Source organism: Schistocerca serialis, chromosome 7 (genome assembly GCF_023864345.2).
Source record: "Schistocerca serialis cubense isolate TAMUIC-IGC-003099 chromosome 7, iqSchSeri2.2, whole genome shotgun sequence".
Taxonomy (NCBI): Eukaryota; Metazoa; Arthropoda; class Insecta; order Orthoptera; family Acrididae; genus Schistocerca; species Schistocerca serialis.
Window position 1 is genome coordinate 496094575 of NC_064644.1, and position 18083 is coordinate 496112657.

Sequence of the window (18083 nt, forward strand, 5' to 3'; positions counted from 1 at the left end):
CGGGAATTCCACTGTTAAATCCAGAGGAGTGAGCAGATAAGTGGAAAGAATACATTGAAAGCCTCTATGAGGGTGAAGATTTGGCGGATGTGATAGAAGAAGAAACAGGAGTCGATTTAGAAGAGATAGAGGATCCAGTATTAGAATCAGAATTTAAAAGAGCTTTGGAGGACTTACGGTCAAATAAGGCAGAAGGGATAGATAACATTCCATCAGAATTTCTAAAATCATTGGGGAAGTGGCAACAAAACGACTATTCACGTTGGTGTGTAGAATATATGAGTCTGGCGAAATACCATCTGACTTTCGGAAAAGCATCATCCACACAATTCCGAAGGTGGCAAGAGCTGACAAGTGCGAGAATTATCGCACAATCAGCTTAACAGCTCATGCATCGAAGTTGCTTACAAGAATAATATACAGAAGAATGAAAAAGTAAATTGAGAATGCGCTAGGTGACGATCAGTTTGGCTTTAGGAAAAGTAAAGGGATGAGAGAGGCAATTCTGACATTACGGCTAATAATGGAAGCAAGGCTAAAGAAAAATCAAGACACTTTCATAGGATTTGTCGACCTGGAAAAAGCGTTCGACAATATAAAATGGTGCAAGCTGTTCAAGATTCTGAAAAAAGTAGGGATAAGCTATAGGGAGAGACAGGTCATATACAATATGTACAACAACCAAGAGGGAATAATAAGAGTGGACGATCAAGAACGAAGTGCTCGTATTAAGAAGGGTGTAAGACAAGGCTGTAGCCTTTCGCCCCTACTCTTCAATCTGTACATCGGGGAAGCAATGATGGAAATAAAAGAAAGGTTCAGGAGTGGAATTAAAATACAAGGTGAAAGGATATCAATGATACGATTCGCTGATGACATTGCTATCCTGAGTGAAAGTGAAGAAGAGTTAAATGATCTGCTGAACGGAATGAACAGTCTAATGAGTACACAGTATGGTTTGAGAGTAAATCGGAGAAAGACGAAGGTAATGGGAAGTAGTAGAAATGAGAACAGCGAGAAACATAACATCAGGATTGATGGTCACGAAGTCATGAAGTTAAGGAATTCTGCTACCTAGGCAGTAAAATAACCAATGACGGACGGAGCAAGGAGGACATCAAAAGCAGACTCGCTATGGCAAAAAAGGCATTTCTGGCCAAGAGAAGTCTACTAATATCAAATACCGGCCTTAATTTGAGGAAGAAATTTCTGAGGATGTACGTCTGGAGTACAGCATTGTATGGTAGTGAAACAAGGACTGTGGGAAAACCGGAACAGAAGAGAATCGAAGCATTTGAGATGTGGTGCTATAGACGAATGTTGAAAATTAGGTGGACTGATAAGGTAAGGAATGAGGAGGTTCTACGCAGAATCGGAGAGGAAAGGAATATGTGGAAAACACTGATAAGGAGAAGGGACAGGATGATAGGACATCTGCTGAGACATGAGGGAATGACTTCCATGGTACTAGAGGGAGCTGTAGAGGGCAAAAACTGTAGAGGAAGATAGAGATTGGAATACGTCAAGCAAATAATTGAGGACGTAGGTTGCAAAAAAAAAAAAAGTATATTAGCATGATTGTTGTGGGATCCTGACCGACAAGAGCAGCAGTAAGTGGTGGGATTCTGACCGTAACGAACAGTAGTAACTCGTGGTATACCGACAAACACGAGTAGAAGTATCGTGGGAAGATTAATTAAAGTCTCGGTGGACCACGATCCTGACGCTGTTGAATTTGGACACGCACTGTAAACGTCCTTCTTTCTTGCACAATCTCAACATTCAAATGCGATTTCTGTTAGAGAGACTCGTTGCATATTCCTTATAATCGGAAAGTAAATGGCTTTACTCCTAACACCCTTGTGCCACATCATACCAATTTGCTTCTCCACTCTAATTTTACGATGTTACAATTTAATGGTCAGTGTGTCCCCTGCTGTATTCTTAAATTACTTGAAATTTATTACGAGGGTATGTCAAATATGAACTGGAATTTAAATCTCTCGGCTGTGGTAGTGGACAGAAATGGGAACGACCTTGAGAGCATGTTGGCGAGAACGTCTGGAACAGCTCTGTGATACCGCACTCGCTCGTGTCAGACCACTACGTGCGAGGAAGACATACACATGCCTGTCGCGCGCTCATAATCAGCAAATATCTCGCGAAAGAAGGCACCAACTCTACGAAAATTCTGAGGAGGCTCTGTGCACAGTTGACGGAAGAAACTGTTTCGTAGACTCAAGTGTATGAGTGGTTTGAAACATGTATAGCTGGATACAAGAACGCATTGCAGGAGATCGCCCATAAACCTTTCCGAAATTTATTTCGCACTTGGAATGAGCTACTGATATGCGCAAGCCACAGTCACTGGTGAACTCAACTACTTAACTGTCTGTATCGCTCTCCGCTGGTCTAACGAGTCAAAAAATTGTGTAAGTCCCTTGGGAAACTCTGGTACATCCTATGTGCAGTCGAGATTCGTCATCCCACGTTTACCACATATTTGGACCACAGACTGAAGAACTTTGAGAGCGCCGGTTTGAGGACACAGATTGGTGTGCAATTGGCTGCGTGCGTCACTCTCCTTTCTTCGAGACTGGCAGAAAAAAATTTGCCAGTTATGTCGCAAAAATGTGTACCAGAATCAGGAGACTATATCGAAAAATGAGGTGAATGTTTTTTTTTTGTTTTCGTTTATTCAAAAAACTTTACAAAAGCAATTACGACTCATATTTGATGTCCCCTCTTACGAACGAAACAGTCAATTAATCTACCACAGCGAAAGCCATTATAGATTATGCGCAGATCAATGAGCACATTATTTTCTTCTCTTATGGACAAACGCAAAGGACGTGGAATTCAAATTTAAAGTATTGACGAAGAAATGATCTTTCCATTGGATTTGCGGACCATCGTTGGTACAAGGGAAATTTTTTGGTAAGCCGTTTGTCCTTTTCCCGACTAATGACAAATCATTTAAAGTGATTATCTGTTGGGACGATTACTACGATAACGAACATCCAGGTACAGTTAAACTTATGGGACGAATATCGTCATTTCTGGCAGAAAATAAATCTCAAGTATTATGAACCATTATTAGGATCGTTACTACTTACAGAGCAACACTAAGTGAAGTGGAGAAATGTCTAAAAACACAGCACTCGTTTTCAAAAAGACCGAATCTAGCATTTCCAAGGTTTTCCTCTATGGTAAAGGTGACTGCTGGGTCATTTTCTTAGAAGAAGAGATTGTATCCTATATTCTTCTCTAATCAGTGCTTATACTTCGTCATTAACCACATTTGTCGTCCTTCGTTACTTTTAAAGATCTCCATAGCACAGACAGCATATGCGTAAACTGTTACAATGTAGGAACAATGTTAAAACGTCATTATCAGTTCTCATGGAGTTTATCGTTTCAAATTGCCACGTGATGTGCATTAATACTGAGCTAAAAGTTTAACAACTGCATACCTTGTATAATAATTGATAAGCCCGTGCAATTCATTGTGCTGCATAGATGTACACGTAAATACAAAGACAGGTTTGAAAAGAAGAATTAGCTAAGAAGAAAAGCAAGATCAGTGAATAGGAAGAGAAAGAAGGAAAAGATTGAGGAAAGGAGAACACGATGCGAAGAAGAAAGAAAGTTATGGCTATGGAACAGCAAAGGAAAAGGAAAAAGGGATGTGGCATGGAGAACCAACAGGAGAAAAGACAGGAAGAGATATGGATAGGAAGTTGTGGGAACTGAAAGGTGTATGGACAGGAAGTAGAAGGAAAAAAGGGACAAGAAGTGCAAGGGAAACTGAGGAGCATAGGTACGTAAAATAATATAAACCGTAAGGTAGTGATACAGGAGCAAGAGAGTAACAATCCTCTCTGAGATATGGACAAAGGTTGACTGTTTCTTCCATTTTGTCGTAGATGGATCAAGTTATCAAAACAACGTTTCACACCAGGTTATGGTGAGTAGCGCGGAGACAGGCAGCAAAATCATTAATTTTTGAATGTAACTATGCACATTGTTCTAGTGTCGTTTAACGATTGTTAAAAAGTGGACTGCAGTAATGTCAGCCGTAATAGATTTCAGGTAAAGGTTCTCAAGAAGAGACAAACGACTGTGGCTTATTTCCCATTTTCTTTGGCGACACATTTGACACTGAACTTAAATCTGTATCTCGTGACCATAATTCTCCCTTCTAGTATTCTATGAACGGTACGGACAATTGAAACAAAACATGTTTGCAGTGTTCTAACACCATAAGGCACGTCGCTGTTTCCTCTCCTGTTTAAATCCCTTCATCTCGGGTTACATTTACATCTACATGGATACTCTACAAATCACATTTAAGTGCCTGCAGAGGGTTCATCGAACCACCTTCACAATTCCCTATTATTCCAATCTCGTATAGCGCGCGGAAAGAATGAACACCTATATCTTTCCGTACGAGCTCTGATTTCCCTTATTTTATCTTAGTGGTCGTTCTTCCCTATGTAAGTCGGGGTCAACAAAATATTTTCGCATTCAGAGGAGAAAGTTACTGACTGGAATTTCGTGAAAAGATTCCTCCGCAACGAAAAATGCCTTTCTTTTAATGATGTCCATCCCATATCCTGTATCATTTCTGTGACACTCTCCCCCATATTTCGCGATAATACAAAACGTGCTATCTTCCTTTGAACTTTATCGATGCACTGCGTCAGTCCTATCTGGTAAGGATACCAGACCGCGCAGCAGTATTCTAAAAGAGGACGGACAAGCGTAGTGTAGGCAGTCTCCTTAGTAGGTCTGTTACATATTCTAAGTGTCCTGCTAATAAAACGCAGTCTTTAGTTAGCCTTCCCCACAAAATTTTCTATGTGTTCTTTCCAATTTAAATTGTTCGTAAATGTAATACCTAGGTATTTAGTTGAATTTACGGCTTTTAGATTTGACTGATTTATCGTGTAACCGAAGTTTAACTCGTTCCTTTTAGCAATCATGAGGATGACCTCACACTTTTCGTTATTTAAGGTCAACTGCCACTTTTCGCACCATTCCGATATTTCTTCTAAATCGTTTTGCAGTTTGTTTTGATCATCTGATGACTTTATTAGTCGATAAACGACAGCGTCATCTACAAACAACCGAAGACGGCTCCTTAGATTGTCTCCCAAATCGTTTATATAGATAAAGAACAGCAAAGGACATATAGGACTACCTTGGGGAACGCCAGAAATCACTTCTGTTATACTCGATGACTTTCCGTCAATTACTACGAACTGTGACCTCTCTGACAGGAAATCATAGATCCAGTCACATACCGGAGGCGATATACCATAAGCACGCAATTTCACTACGAGCTGTTTGTGTGATACAGTGACAAAAGCCTTCCGGAAATCCAGAAATACCTAAAATCCGTTGTCAGTAGCTCTCAGCACTTCATGTCAATTAAGAGCTAGTTGTGTTTCATAGGAACTATGTTTTCTAAACCCATGTTGACTGTGTGTCAATAGACAGTTTCCTTCGAAGGTAATTCATAATGTTCGAATATAATATATGTTCTAAAATCCTGCTGCATATGGACGTTAACGATATGGGCCTGTAATTTACTGGATTACTCCTACTACCTTTCTTGAATATTGGTGTTACCTGTGCAACTTTCCAGTCCATGGGTACGGATCTTTCGTCGAGCGAGCGGCTGTATATGATTGTTAAGTATGGAGCTACTGCATCAGCATACTCCGAAAGGAACCTAATTAGTATACAGTGTAGACCAGAGGACTTGATTTTATTAACTGATTTAAGTTGATTCACTACTCCGAGGATATTTACTTCTACGTTACTCATGTTGGCAACTGTTCTCGATTCGAATTCTGGAATATTTGTAGGTTTAATATATCTGTAAATAAATTAAATATTAGCGTTAACCTTGCAGGAAAGAACTTACGTCTTTTACATTTTTACTTACTGAAAATTATGTTCCGCTATTTTGTTTTTGTAGTGGCTTTGCAGAACATCAGCCTATGAGAAAATACCATATGGAGACTACAACATTCGATGTTCTCAGAGGTGAAAAAGGCGTGGGACAGTGATATGTACATATATAGATGGTGGTAGTATCGTGTACACAAGGAATAAAAGGCCAGTACATTGGCAGAGCTGTCATTTGTACTCAGGTGATTCACGTGGAAAAGTTTCCGACTTGAATATTGCGGTGTTTTTCAATATCAAGAGCGGCGCAGGAAGTATCGACCCCACCGCAGAGACACTGCACAGCAAAGCGGTATGAGGAGGCGCCAATGAGACGCTAGGAAGAAGCGGAGCCTCCCGTAGTTCCGAGGAGCCACCGACGAGCCTCTGCACTGGAACAGCGTCGCCAGAGGCCGGGAGGGCAGTATTGGTCGAGGACGGCTCCTGCCCTCTTCCAGGCGGATCGTGTCGGAGTAACACTGCCCTTGTGAACCGTCTCTTGTGAACTGTGCTTACGCGCGAATGCTATCAAAACTGTGTCAACGAATGTCTGCGGACTTGTATTTCCTAGTGACTGTAGTGAAACCATAGTACGGCCATTCTGAACTTGTATCAATTCGCCATTTATTAATCATGACTCATTTAGTGTGTGCTGAACGGCAAATCCATGTGTGCAATTTCACAGCTACGGCAGAGCCTGGCGAGCAAAGGTAAGTTTTGTTGTAATTAATAAAGTATTACTTAAGAGTCCAGAATGAGATTTTCACTCTACAGCGGAGTGTGCGCTGATACAAAAGTTCCTGGCAGATTAAAACTGTGTGCCGGACCGAGACTCGAACTCGGGACCTTTGCCTTTCACGGGCAAGTGCTCTACCAACTGAGCTACCCAAGCACGACTCACGCCTCGTCCTCACAGCTGTACTTCTGCCAGTACCTCGTTCCCTACCTTCCAGACTTGCAGCTGTGAGGACGGAGCGTGAGTCGTGCTTGGGTAGATCAGTTGGTAGAGCACTTGTCCGCGAAAGGCAAAGGTCCCGAGTTCGAGTCTCGGTCCGGCACACAGTTTTAATCTGCCAGGAAGTTTCATATTACTTAGAGTGTTCTAATTAACTACACTGTTACTAGCCACCACAGTGTCCAAGAAGTTGGAGACAACAGGAATTAACAGACTTCCAACACGGAAAGGTAGTTGGAGCTTGCCGCATGGGGACATTCCATTTCGGACATCGTTAGGCAATTCAGTATTTCGAGATTCACGTAGTCACTTGTGTGCCGAGAATACCAAAATTCAGGCATTACCTTCCACCATGGACAAAGCAGTAGCCGCCTTTACTTAACGACCAAGAGCAGCGGCGTTTGCATAGATTATCAGTGCTAACAGACAAGCAGTACTTCGTGAAATAACCGCAGAAATCAATGAATCCGATAGGGCATCGCGGCGAAATTCGGCGTTATGGGCTATACCGGCAGACGACCGACGCGAGTGCCTCAGATAACAGCACGACGTCGCCTGCAGCGCCTCTTCTGGGCTAGTGGCAATATCGGTTGGATCCCGATTTCAGTAGTAAGAGCTGATGGTATGGTTCGAGTGTGGTGCAGACCTCACGAAGCCATGGACCTAAGTTGTCAACAAGGCACTGTGCAAGCTATGGTGGCTCCATAACAGAGTGGGCTGTGTCTACATGGAATGGACGTGGTACTCCGGTCCAACTGAACCGATCATTGACTGGAAATGGGCATGTTCGGCTACTTGGCGTTCGTAAACCTCCTGTTCCTATGAACGATGTAATTTTTGTGTATGGCAGTGCGCCATGTCTCCGAACCACAGTTGTTCGCGAGTGGTTTGAAGAACATTTTGGACAATTCGAACGAATGATCTGGCCACGCAGTTCGCCCAACATTTAACCCACCGTACATTTATGGAAGATAATCGAGAGATCGGTTCGTGCACGAAATCCTGCACCAACAACACCTTCGCAATTGTGGACGGCTATAGAGGCAGCATGGATCAATATTTCTTCAGGCGACATCAGACGACTTGTGGAGTCTATACCAGGTCGAGCTGCTACACTACTCCAGGTAAAAGGGGGTTCGACACGATATTCGGAAGTATCCCAGCTTTTGTCACCTCAGCATGTATTCAACGGCTGGAGCCATTAGCGCGCTAAATGTGGCGCGTCTGAAATGCCTATACGCATTCCAGGATGTTTGTGCTGGAGTTTTGGTGTGATACAGTCTGCACAATGTTATTCATCTATCTCCCGACTAGTCTGATAATGTCCCTCATTTACTCCTGTTTCATGCCAATCTTAAAAGCTCACCAAGCTGTTATGCCCGACACCCTCTATTACCTGTTCCGCATTTCCTCAGTTGGTCTGCCTTCATTGTTCTCCACCGATTGCTCCTTTCTGCGGCAGATTAACTGTTACAGGATGCCGTAGCAGAAGACCCACTATCTATCTATCCTCTCTTCTAGTAATTCTCTTCAACAGACTTCTTTCCTCTCCTATTCTTTTCGGTACTCTGTATGTTATAAACAGACGATAACTGTTGTCAGCATTCCTTTAATTACACAAACAAAATATATGATTTACTTTTAAAGGAGCCGGCCGCTGTAGCCGAGAGGTTCTAGGCGCTTCAGTCAGGGACCGTGCTGCGGCTGCGGTCGCAGGTTCGAATCCTGCCTCGGGCATGGATGTGTGTGATGTCCTTAGGTTAGATCGGTTTAAGTAATTCTAAGTCTAGGGGTCTGATGACTTCAGAAGTTAAGTCCCATAGTGCTTAGAGCCATTTGAAACATTTTTAAAAATGATTTCAGCCTTATTTCCAACAATCCATAGTGTAAACACATATTTATACGGTGAGAACAATTAACCTTCTCGAGCGTAACGGAAAACGGTCTCAGAAAGACTACAAGGATGAGTGAAACTAAGGGGATGCAAGGATCATGAATTCAGAGCGTAATGGAGATCGTCTTATAGAAGATACATATGTTTAAAACACAAAAATAGCCTTTGGTGAGAGCTGATCTGCAACGTGTGCAGACTGTGCTGCTGCATTTATCGTCCGTCCGTTGTACGAGTATTTACCTAAATTGCTGAATAACATATAGTAATACTCGTGGGGGGGGGGGGGGGGGTGGGTAGTGTTTAACGTCCCGTCGACAACGAGGTCATTAGAGACGGAGCGCAAGCTCGGGTTAGGGAAGGATTGGGAAGGAAATCGGCCGTGCCCTTTCAAAGGAACCATCCCGGCATGTGCCTGAAACGATTTAGGGAAATCACGGAAAACCTAAATCAGGATGGCCGGAGACGGGATTGAACCGTCGTCCTCCCGAATGCGAGTCCAGTGTGCTAACCACTGCGCCACTTCGCTCGGTATAGTAATACTCGTGGCGTTGGGAAATATGCAAGATATTTCTGATGGTCAGAGTAAGTAAACATGATATGGAATCGTTGTGTGGCATTTTGCGAACCGTGAGCTTGTGTAAGCTATTCGTTAAAGGAAAGAAGCAAAGAAATATTAAAAAATGAGTACATGGGCAGAAAAATTTATAACAACTTGCACTATTAGGTAACGATGACTTCTACACAATAATCAGTTATACACTGAATCTCGTTAATCAGTATCAAAATGAAATAGCTTAATTTATTGGTTATCGAACTGACTTGTTACTCTGTAGCATGGTCATGGATGGCAATAGAATTCACTGCTGTAGCAGTCCATGTCGACATACGACTCAGTCTCGTCCACAAAGAACTAAACTCCGTTTTAAATCGAAATGCCAAGAAAAAGCCTAACGGCTGTATTGAAAAAACGAGTTAATCCCACATGAAAGCAACTGATTTCATTTTCAATGTGTTGCTTAAGCCAGTCGCATGTAGCGATCTCACAAACAGATTCTTAGCAACAGAAAGTGGGACAGCAGTTGACGTCCGCTGGCCAAGTAGAATTAAGACAAGAACAAGGATAAATGTGGCCACGCTACCACCCCAAGTTCCAAGAGAATTGTCGCGGAAAGCGTCTGATTAGCTGCTGCAAACCAAAGAGCTCCCGTCCCGTAGGACTGGTGAGAGGTTTTGCTAGGGCAAAGAGCTTTACGAGACACTACATCATGAACCAGAGTTCAAAATGGTTCAAATGGCTCTGAGCAGTATGGGACTTAACTTCTGAGGTCACCAGTCCCCTAGAACTTACAACTACTTAAACCTAACTAACCTAAGGACATCACACACATACAAGCCCGAGGCAGGATTCGAACCTGCGACCGTAGCGGTCACGCGGGGTTCCAGACTGTAGCGCCTAGAACCGCTCGGCCACCCCAGCCGGCTGAACCAGAGTGTCTAGGTCCTTGCCTCTTTGAATAAGACAGGATAGCGTCATGTTAATGTTACCAGTCAAACGAGTCGAGACGAGAAGAAGATGCCTTTCAATGGCTATTTTATTTTTAATGTTCTTTACTCGCATCACAATTCAAATGCTACTATTTTCTTCTTTACAGGATTTGCGACGGTACATTTTTCACTTCCATCCAGTGCTATACCTTACATGTACACTTTTAGTAACTTCTTACACAGCTCCACATCAGTGTTTGCTATTAGTGGAGCTTTTCTATCGAAGAAAGCTTTCTTCATCTGCACCAGTCTTCCAACGCAGTGTTCCTTGCTTGAGCCACTCTAACCTTGGTTCATGGATAGGTGAAAACGTTACCAAGGGAGGAGCTGGGAGTAGTAAAGCATTAAGCAACCAAAAACATAACACGTTAACCTGAAAAGATAAATTAATTTTATTTAACATATTGTGCTAATTGTTGTTATGAATTCTTCTCATCACTAGAAATTTGAAAAACTCATATAAATGCAGTTATTTATAACAATCCAAAAAGTCACTAATAAGCATTTAGTATTACAAATTTGATGAATACCGAAAATTTCATATCGTGACCTCATGTAGAACTTCACCTCACTCAGGTGATTCTGTCTCGAAATAAATTCTAAAGCATAGTACGAATTCAAGGACTACTAAAACAGACAGAAAAACAAATCGATTAACAAATGTTCCGGAATAATACATCAAGAACGAATAAATACTTATTTAACACATCAGTTAACACCTCTAAACACACCAGTCCCCAACAGTCAATTAGCAACAGTAAAAACAATGTGAAGTATAACTTTTACATAATTCCAAGGAACACCATTGAACTCTTATATGCCGCGCAGGATTAGCCTAGCGGTCTAGGGCGCTGCAGTCATGTACTCTGCGGCTGGTCCCGACGGAGGTTCGAGTCCTCCCTCGGGCATGGGTTTTGTGTGTTTGTCCTTAGGATAGTTTAGGTTAAGTAGTGTGTAAGCTTCGGGACTGATTACCTTGGCAGTTAAGTCCCATATGATTTCAGACACATTTGAAAATTTTGAACTCTTATAAATAGATTGTAGCTGTTACCTTAAAGAGCCTGAGATTAGAAATAGCCAAACATGGAATTAGATAGAATGCAAATCTGAGCGCCTAGATGATGTACCAATGCACGTAGCTGCGTTTTAAGTTGTGATAACTCATGCTATTTCTGCAAAAGAATGTATAAATAAAAGTTAAACAACAACCCCCACATGGCTTGAACTAAAACGGCAGATAGAGAAACTAAACTTACATAAATTCTGAGTGGCAAATAAATTACATATAATGAGCACAAATAATATTTATGAACTGCCAAGAGGGCACAAATCGTATAGAAAGGAAATAGACAACCTGTCCGCAATAGCTGTGGCATAGACAAATTTAGCAAAGTAAGTTAGCCAAGTAGGAACAAGTGAAACTTTCAAATGAAATCGGGGTTAACTCAAATCTAGAACAGTATTACACACATAACTGAAAAAACCCTACAGCGCAGCGGACAGCTCCGAACAATTGCTCATACAGTATAGGAGGCGGCTGCTTATCTACGAGGGCAAACAAATTATACCCTGCTTTGGAGTTCATATCGAAGCACCGATGTGTCAATAGGATTCTTTTACTTTTTCCACTACTGTATAGTATCCAGTTTTGAGGTTAATCATTCTACTTTTCTTAATTACTTTTAAAAATGGTTCAAATGGCTCTGAGCACTATGGGACTTAACGTCTGAGGTCGTCAGTCCCCTAAAACTTAGAACTACGTAAACCTAACTAACCTAAGGACATCACACACATCCATGCCCGAGGCAGGATTCGAACCTGAAACCGTAGCGGTCGGGCAATTACTTTCGTCCTTGCTCCTTACATCCACAATACTTATTCCGTAATCAGTACGTAGTTGTTTCTTTCAACAGGTCTAAGCCTGCTTTGCATCAGACCGGAAGGCCTACTCGTATGTCGTTAGCGAGCCTTAAACGTTACTTCTCTTCTGTCTACGGAGCCTCTGGAGCGTCTGGAGTCTTTGCTTTGTTTATGCTTAAAAAATATTGTATTCTATTAGATGCTCCATTCCTGTTCAAAACGAACGAAACATCTGTAAACACGACTCCATTTTCATAACTATAGCAAATAGTTCTAGCTAAAACTCGGTAATCGCTGGAAAACCGGGAGTATATGTGGAACGAAGAGTAACTCTATACAAATACAGCCATAATCGGAATATAACTTCATTTAATACATCCATACCTTTTGTCACTGCTATGGAGTAGATCTATGAGAAGATCTTGTAACAGAACAAGGTGCCAATATCCTACTTGTTCTTGTACCGTTCCTAGGCTAATATTAATTCCTAGTTTCTCTTTTATGATCTCTGTATGTTACTGATGCAAATATTGTTTGTACACAAAGTGGCTATTGTTATTCGTGCAGTATCTCACTATTTAAGGAAATATTTATAATTTACTGTACCTGTAAACTAAATGCTCGTCCACATTTCACCCCAACAAAAATTATTTGTCTATACATTAACATAGCTTATTTGAAACCCGTTGTTCTCCTCTGTACAGAAAAAGTTTTACTGTTTCTGGAAACTTAATATTTCGAATGTCATCCGCATTCAAAATTTCAGTGTTCCAGAATGTTCCAATCTTAAATTATTTTTTAAATCTTTAGAACACCATTTTATTAATTTCTCTAATACACTCGTCTATAAAATGGCGTTGCGCAATAGGCAGTCGTAGTTGAATTGTTAATTTGTGTACATACTATGTGACAGTCAGCGCCCAATAGTATGTTTGATAACTTCTATGGCGATTCATTGTGACTATTTTGCCATACTTCTTGCCAATTTGAGTGTGATCCTAGGTCACAACAATAAAAAACTGATCACCGGAATTTTTATTGATCGCAAATAAGAGTGAAATAAGAGAAAAGAAAATTCAATTCCCTAGTGTTACGTCCCTGTTAGCTGTTAGAATTGGCTATCACTTATTGGAACAAGGTTACATTGACGGATTTTGATGAGACTAAAGAAGCATATGTACAAGGTCGGATAGGCAATGGGCTACTGCATGCATTTCAAATTGCATTATAGTCTCACTCGCCTTTAACGGTCACAAGCTCGTCTTGCGCCTTAACGTGCAGTCACAAGACGATTAAAGCAGCTGAGGCAGACACCTGGTCAGTGACGAGGTAATAATCCAGATTTTGATGGCAGCGTCGGGGCGTGCGGTTATTAGTCGGCGGTAACCAAGCGGTGATTAACGGCAGATAAGCTGGCCGCGGACACTCCCTCCATTCAAGCCACGCAGCCGCCGCTTCCGACAGCTATCTGCAGCGCGAGTCTTCATTAGCGGCCGTAGCTCAGCGACGACCGAGAATAGTCCAAGGAGTAAACATTGTCGGCCAGGGGCGTGGTCATGCGAACGGGCCCACTGGAAGCCTCGCCCCCGGGTCTGTTCCAGACGTGGATCTACGCAGGTAAACAGTGCGGATTCATTGCCGTACAAGCTGGTTGTTCTCCACGGTGTCTCAATGCACTGGTCATTTCTGGGGTAATGTCGGCCAGTTACAGAGTTTAGTTCTAGTTTAGCATTGTTAGCGAAATTCTCGAAAAGTTCGTAACCGATTTACTTCTGCCTTTTACATGATACTCTAATAAACGTTATGGCAGATATGGGGTGCATACTTTTCAATACATATGGTATTTACATATGTATGTAACATTTATACTTCTGTATAACGACAAGCCGCAGTTTATGGATGTTACCAAAAACCACGAAATGTTGGTGACCGATTTACTTCAAATTTTTACACGATACTTTAATAAATGTTTGGACGGACATACGCTACACACTATTAAAATATACGTGGGTATATATACACAATATAAATGAGAAAGATCGTTAGTAAAAATCTCTAAAAATTCTCGATTAATTTACTTCAGATTTGTACACGATACTCTAATAAACACACATATACAGGGTGGTCAGAAAATGTCTGAAACGCTTGTCGTGATGTTGTAGGGAAGATTGTAGTGAGACATAAATGTTAAGAAAAAAATGCGATACTTTGCGCCGTTTCCGAGTTATTAAGCATTGAAGTTAGCCAATAAGGTCTTTGCGCGCGCGAATTCAAGTTTCTGCTAACCAAACAAAGCACTCGTTGGGAAACACCGCCCCTGGCAGGCCGCTTGAATGTGAACGCGCGACGCCCCGATTGGCTACATTCAGTGCTTAATAACTCGGAAACGGCGCAACGTATCGCATTTTTTTCTTAACATTTATGTCTCACTAAAATCTGCCCTACAACATCACGACAAGCGTTTCAGACATTTTCTGACCACCCTGTACATATGTTACTTTTTCCCGTATATAAATAGATAAATATAAGGTAAATGGCGTCAGCAAAATTCTCCAGCTGTACCAGCTGATTTACTTAAAATTTTTACACAGTACTCTAATCAACATTCTGACGGCCGACGCGGAAGCGTTATAGACTATGTGAGTCTGCATATCAGTAAAGTGTCGTGTAACAATTTTAAGTAAAACGATCAAGAGCTTTTTGCTTACAACCTTTCCCCTTTACGTACTGTATACACATTTATACACCATATACAGGGTGGTCCATTGATCGTGATCGTGCCAAATATCTCCCGAAATAAACGTCAAACGAAAAACCTACAAAGAACGAAACTTGTCTAGCTTGAAGAGGAAAACCAGATGGCGCTATGGTTGGACCGCTAGATCGCGCTGCCATAGGTCAAACGGATATCAACTGCGTTTTTTTTATTATTACATATTCCTGTAGTACGTAAAGAAATATGAATGTTTCGGTTGGACCACTTTTTTCGCTTTGTGGTAGATGGCGCTCTAATAGTCACACACATATGGCTCACAATTTTAGACGAACAGTTGGTAACTGGTAGGTTTTTTAAATTAAAATACAGAACGTAGGTACGTTCGAACATTTTATTTCGGTTGTTCCAATGTGATACATGTAGCTTTGTGATCTTATCATTTCTGAGAACGCATGCTGTTACAGCGTGATTACCTGTGAATAACACATTAATTCAATAAATGCTCAAAATGATGTCCGTCAATCTCAATTCATTTGGCAATACGTGTAACGACATTCCTCTCAACAGCGAGTAGTTCGCCTTCCGTAATGTTTGCACATGCATTGACAATGCGGAGTTCTCAGTGGATAACGATAGCAAATATCCTTCAACTTTCCCCACAGAAAGAATTCCGGGGACGTCAGATCCGGTGAACATGGGGGCCATGGTATGGTGCTTCGACGACCAATCCACCTGTCATGAAATATGCTATTCTGAACGTGGGGGCCATGGTATGGTGCTTCGACGACCAATCCCCCTGTCATGAAATATGCTATTCAATACCGCTTCAACATCGGTAGAACATTACGTAGGAAATCAGCATACATTGCACCATTTAGATTGCCATCTATAAAATGGGAGCCAGTTATCCTTCCTCCCATACTGCCGCATCATACATTAACCGGCCATGGTCGCTGATGTTCCACTTGTCGCAGCCATCGTGGATTTTCCGTTGCCAAATAGTGTATATTATGCCGGTTTACGTACCGCTGTTGGTGAATGAATCTGTCATCGTCCCGTAATTTCTCTCGTGCCCAGTGACAGAACTGTACACGACGTTCAAAGTCGTCGCCATGCAATTCCCGGTGCATAGAAATACGGTTCGGGTGCAGTCGATGTTGATGAAGCATTCTAAACATCGATGTTGATGTGGCATCCTCAACACCGACGTTTTTGAGATTCCCGATTCCCGCTCAATTTGTCTGCTTCTGATGTGCGGATTAGTCGCGACAGCAGCTAAAACACCTGCTTGGGCATCATCATTTGTTGCAGGTCGTCCTTGACGTTTCACATGTGGCTGAACACTTCCTGTTTCCTTGTATAACTTTACTATCCGGCGAACGGTCCGGACACTTGGATGATGTCGTCCAGGATACCGAGCAGCATACATAACACACGCCCGTTGGGCATTTTGATCACAATAGCCATACATCAACACGATATCGACCTTTTCCGCAATTGGTAAACGGTCCATTTTAGCAGAGGTAATGTATCACGAAGCAAATACCGTCCGTACTGGCGGAATGTTACGTGATACCACGTACTTATACGTTTGTGAGCATTACAGTGTGGTTTCACCGCCAGACACCACACTTGCTAGGTGGTAGCCTTTAAATCGGCCGCGGTCCATTAGTATACGTCGGACCCGCGTGTCGCCACTGTCAGTGATTGCAGACCGAGCGCCGCCACACGGCAGGTCTAGAGAGACTCCCTAGCACTCGCCCCAGTGGTACAGCCGACTTTGCTAGCGTTGGTTCACTGACTACATACGCTCTCATTTGCTGAGACGCCAGTTTAGCATAGCCTTCAGCTACGACTTTTGCTACGACCTAGCAAGGCGCCATATTCAGTTACTATTGATATTGATATTGTGAATCATGTACCGTCAAGAGCGACGTTCAACATTAATGGATTAAAGTAAAGTATCAAACCAGCTACGTCCGCTTTCTGAATTCTAATTTCCTTCTCTTGTTCCAGACCTCACGTCAGTATAGTTCTTCCCTCCTCACGCCAGCCTGCGTGAGCTAATACGCGTGCATTTCGGCCTCCTCTAGTAACACGGTGTTGGCTCTTCAGCCAACCCAACATACAGCGCCATCTATCACAAAGCGAAAAAAGTGGTCCAAATAAACATTCATATTTCTTTACGTACTACACGAATATGTAACAAAAAATGGGGGTTCTCATTTTAAAAAAAAACGCTGTTGATATCCGTTTGACCTATGGCAGTGCCATCTAGCGGTCCAACCATTGCGCCATCTGGTCTGCCCCTTGAAGCTAGACGAGTTTCGTTCTTTGTAGTTTTTTCGTTTGATGCGTATTTCGTGAGATATTCGGCCCGGTCACTATCAATGGACCACCCTGTATATTAAAGGAATATGTAGTCTCCATCAAACTTAATGTGTATCAGAGTATCATGTAACCATTTAAAACTGTCGGTCGGGAACTTACCGAGATTTCTGCTATCCAACTTTTTCCTCTTTATGTTTTATACACATATTTATATGTCACAGTCCGCAGCTCGTGGGCTCGGGGTAGGATTCTCGCTTCCCGAGCACATGGTCCCGGGTTCGATTCCCGGCAGGGTCAGGGATTTTCATCAGCCTCGAGATGATTGGGTGTTGTTCTGTCGTTTTCATCATCACCCCCATTACGGTCGGAGGAAGGCAATGGCAAACCACCTCCACTAGGACCTTGCCTAGTAAGGCGGCGCTGGTCTCCTGCATAGTTCCCCTACACTCTGTTAAGGAGTATGGGACTTCATCATCATCATATATGTCATATATAATTTTAAAAAAATACACAGCTTATGTCTGTGTGAATTTTTATTAGAACACAGTGTAAACAAATTCAAATAAACTGATCACGATATTTTCGAGGTATCTCCATGATTTTTGCTTCGACGTATGTACAGGGTTATTACAAATGATTGAAGCGATTTCACAGCTCTACAATAACTTTATTATTTGAGATATTTTCACAATGCTTTGCACACACATACAAAAACTCAAAAAGTTTTTTTAGGCATTCACAAATGTTCGATATGTGCCCCTTTAGTGATTCGGCAGACATCAAGCCGATAATCAAGTTCCTCCCACACTCGGCGCAGCATGTCCCCA

The 18083-nt window shown here is 42.1% G+C and overlaps 1 non-coding gene across 1 annotated transcript; it reads right to left on the reverse strand.

Annotated features, from left to right (window-relative positions):
* Nucleotides 1-6773: 6773 nt before the first annotated feature.
* Trnas-uga (transfer RNA serine (anticodon UGA)) lies at nucleotides 6774-6848 on the reverse strand. Its single transcript has one exon. It is a non-coding gene; the product is annotated as a tRNA-Ser (tRNA).
* Between the last annotated feature and the right edge of the window lie 11235 nt (nucleotides 6849-18083).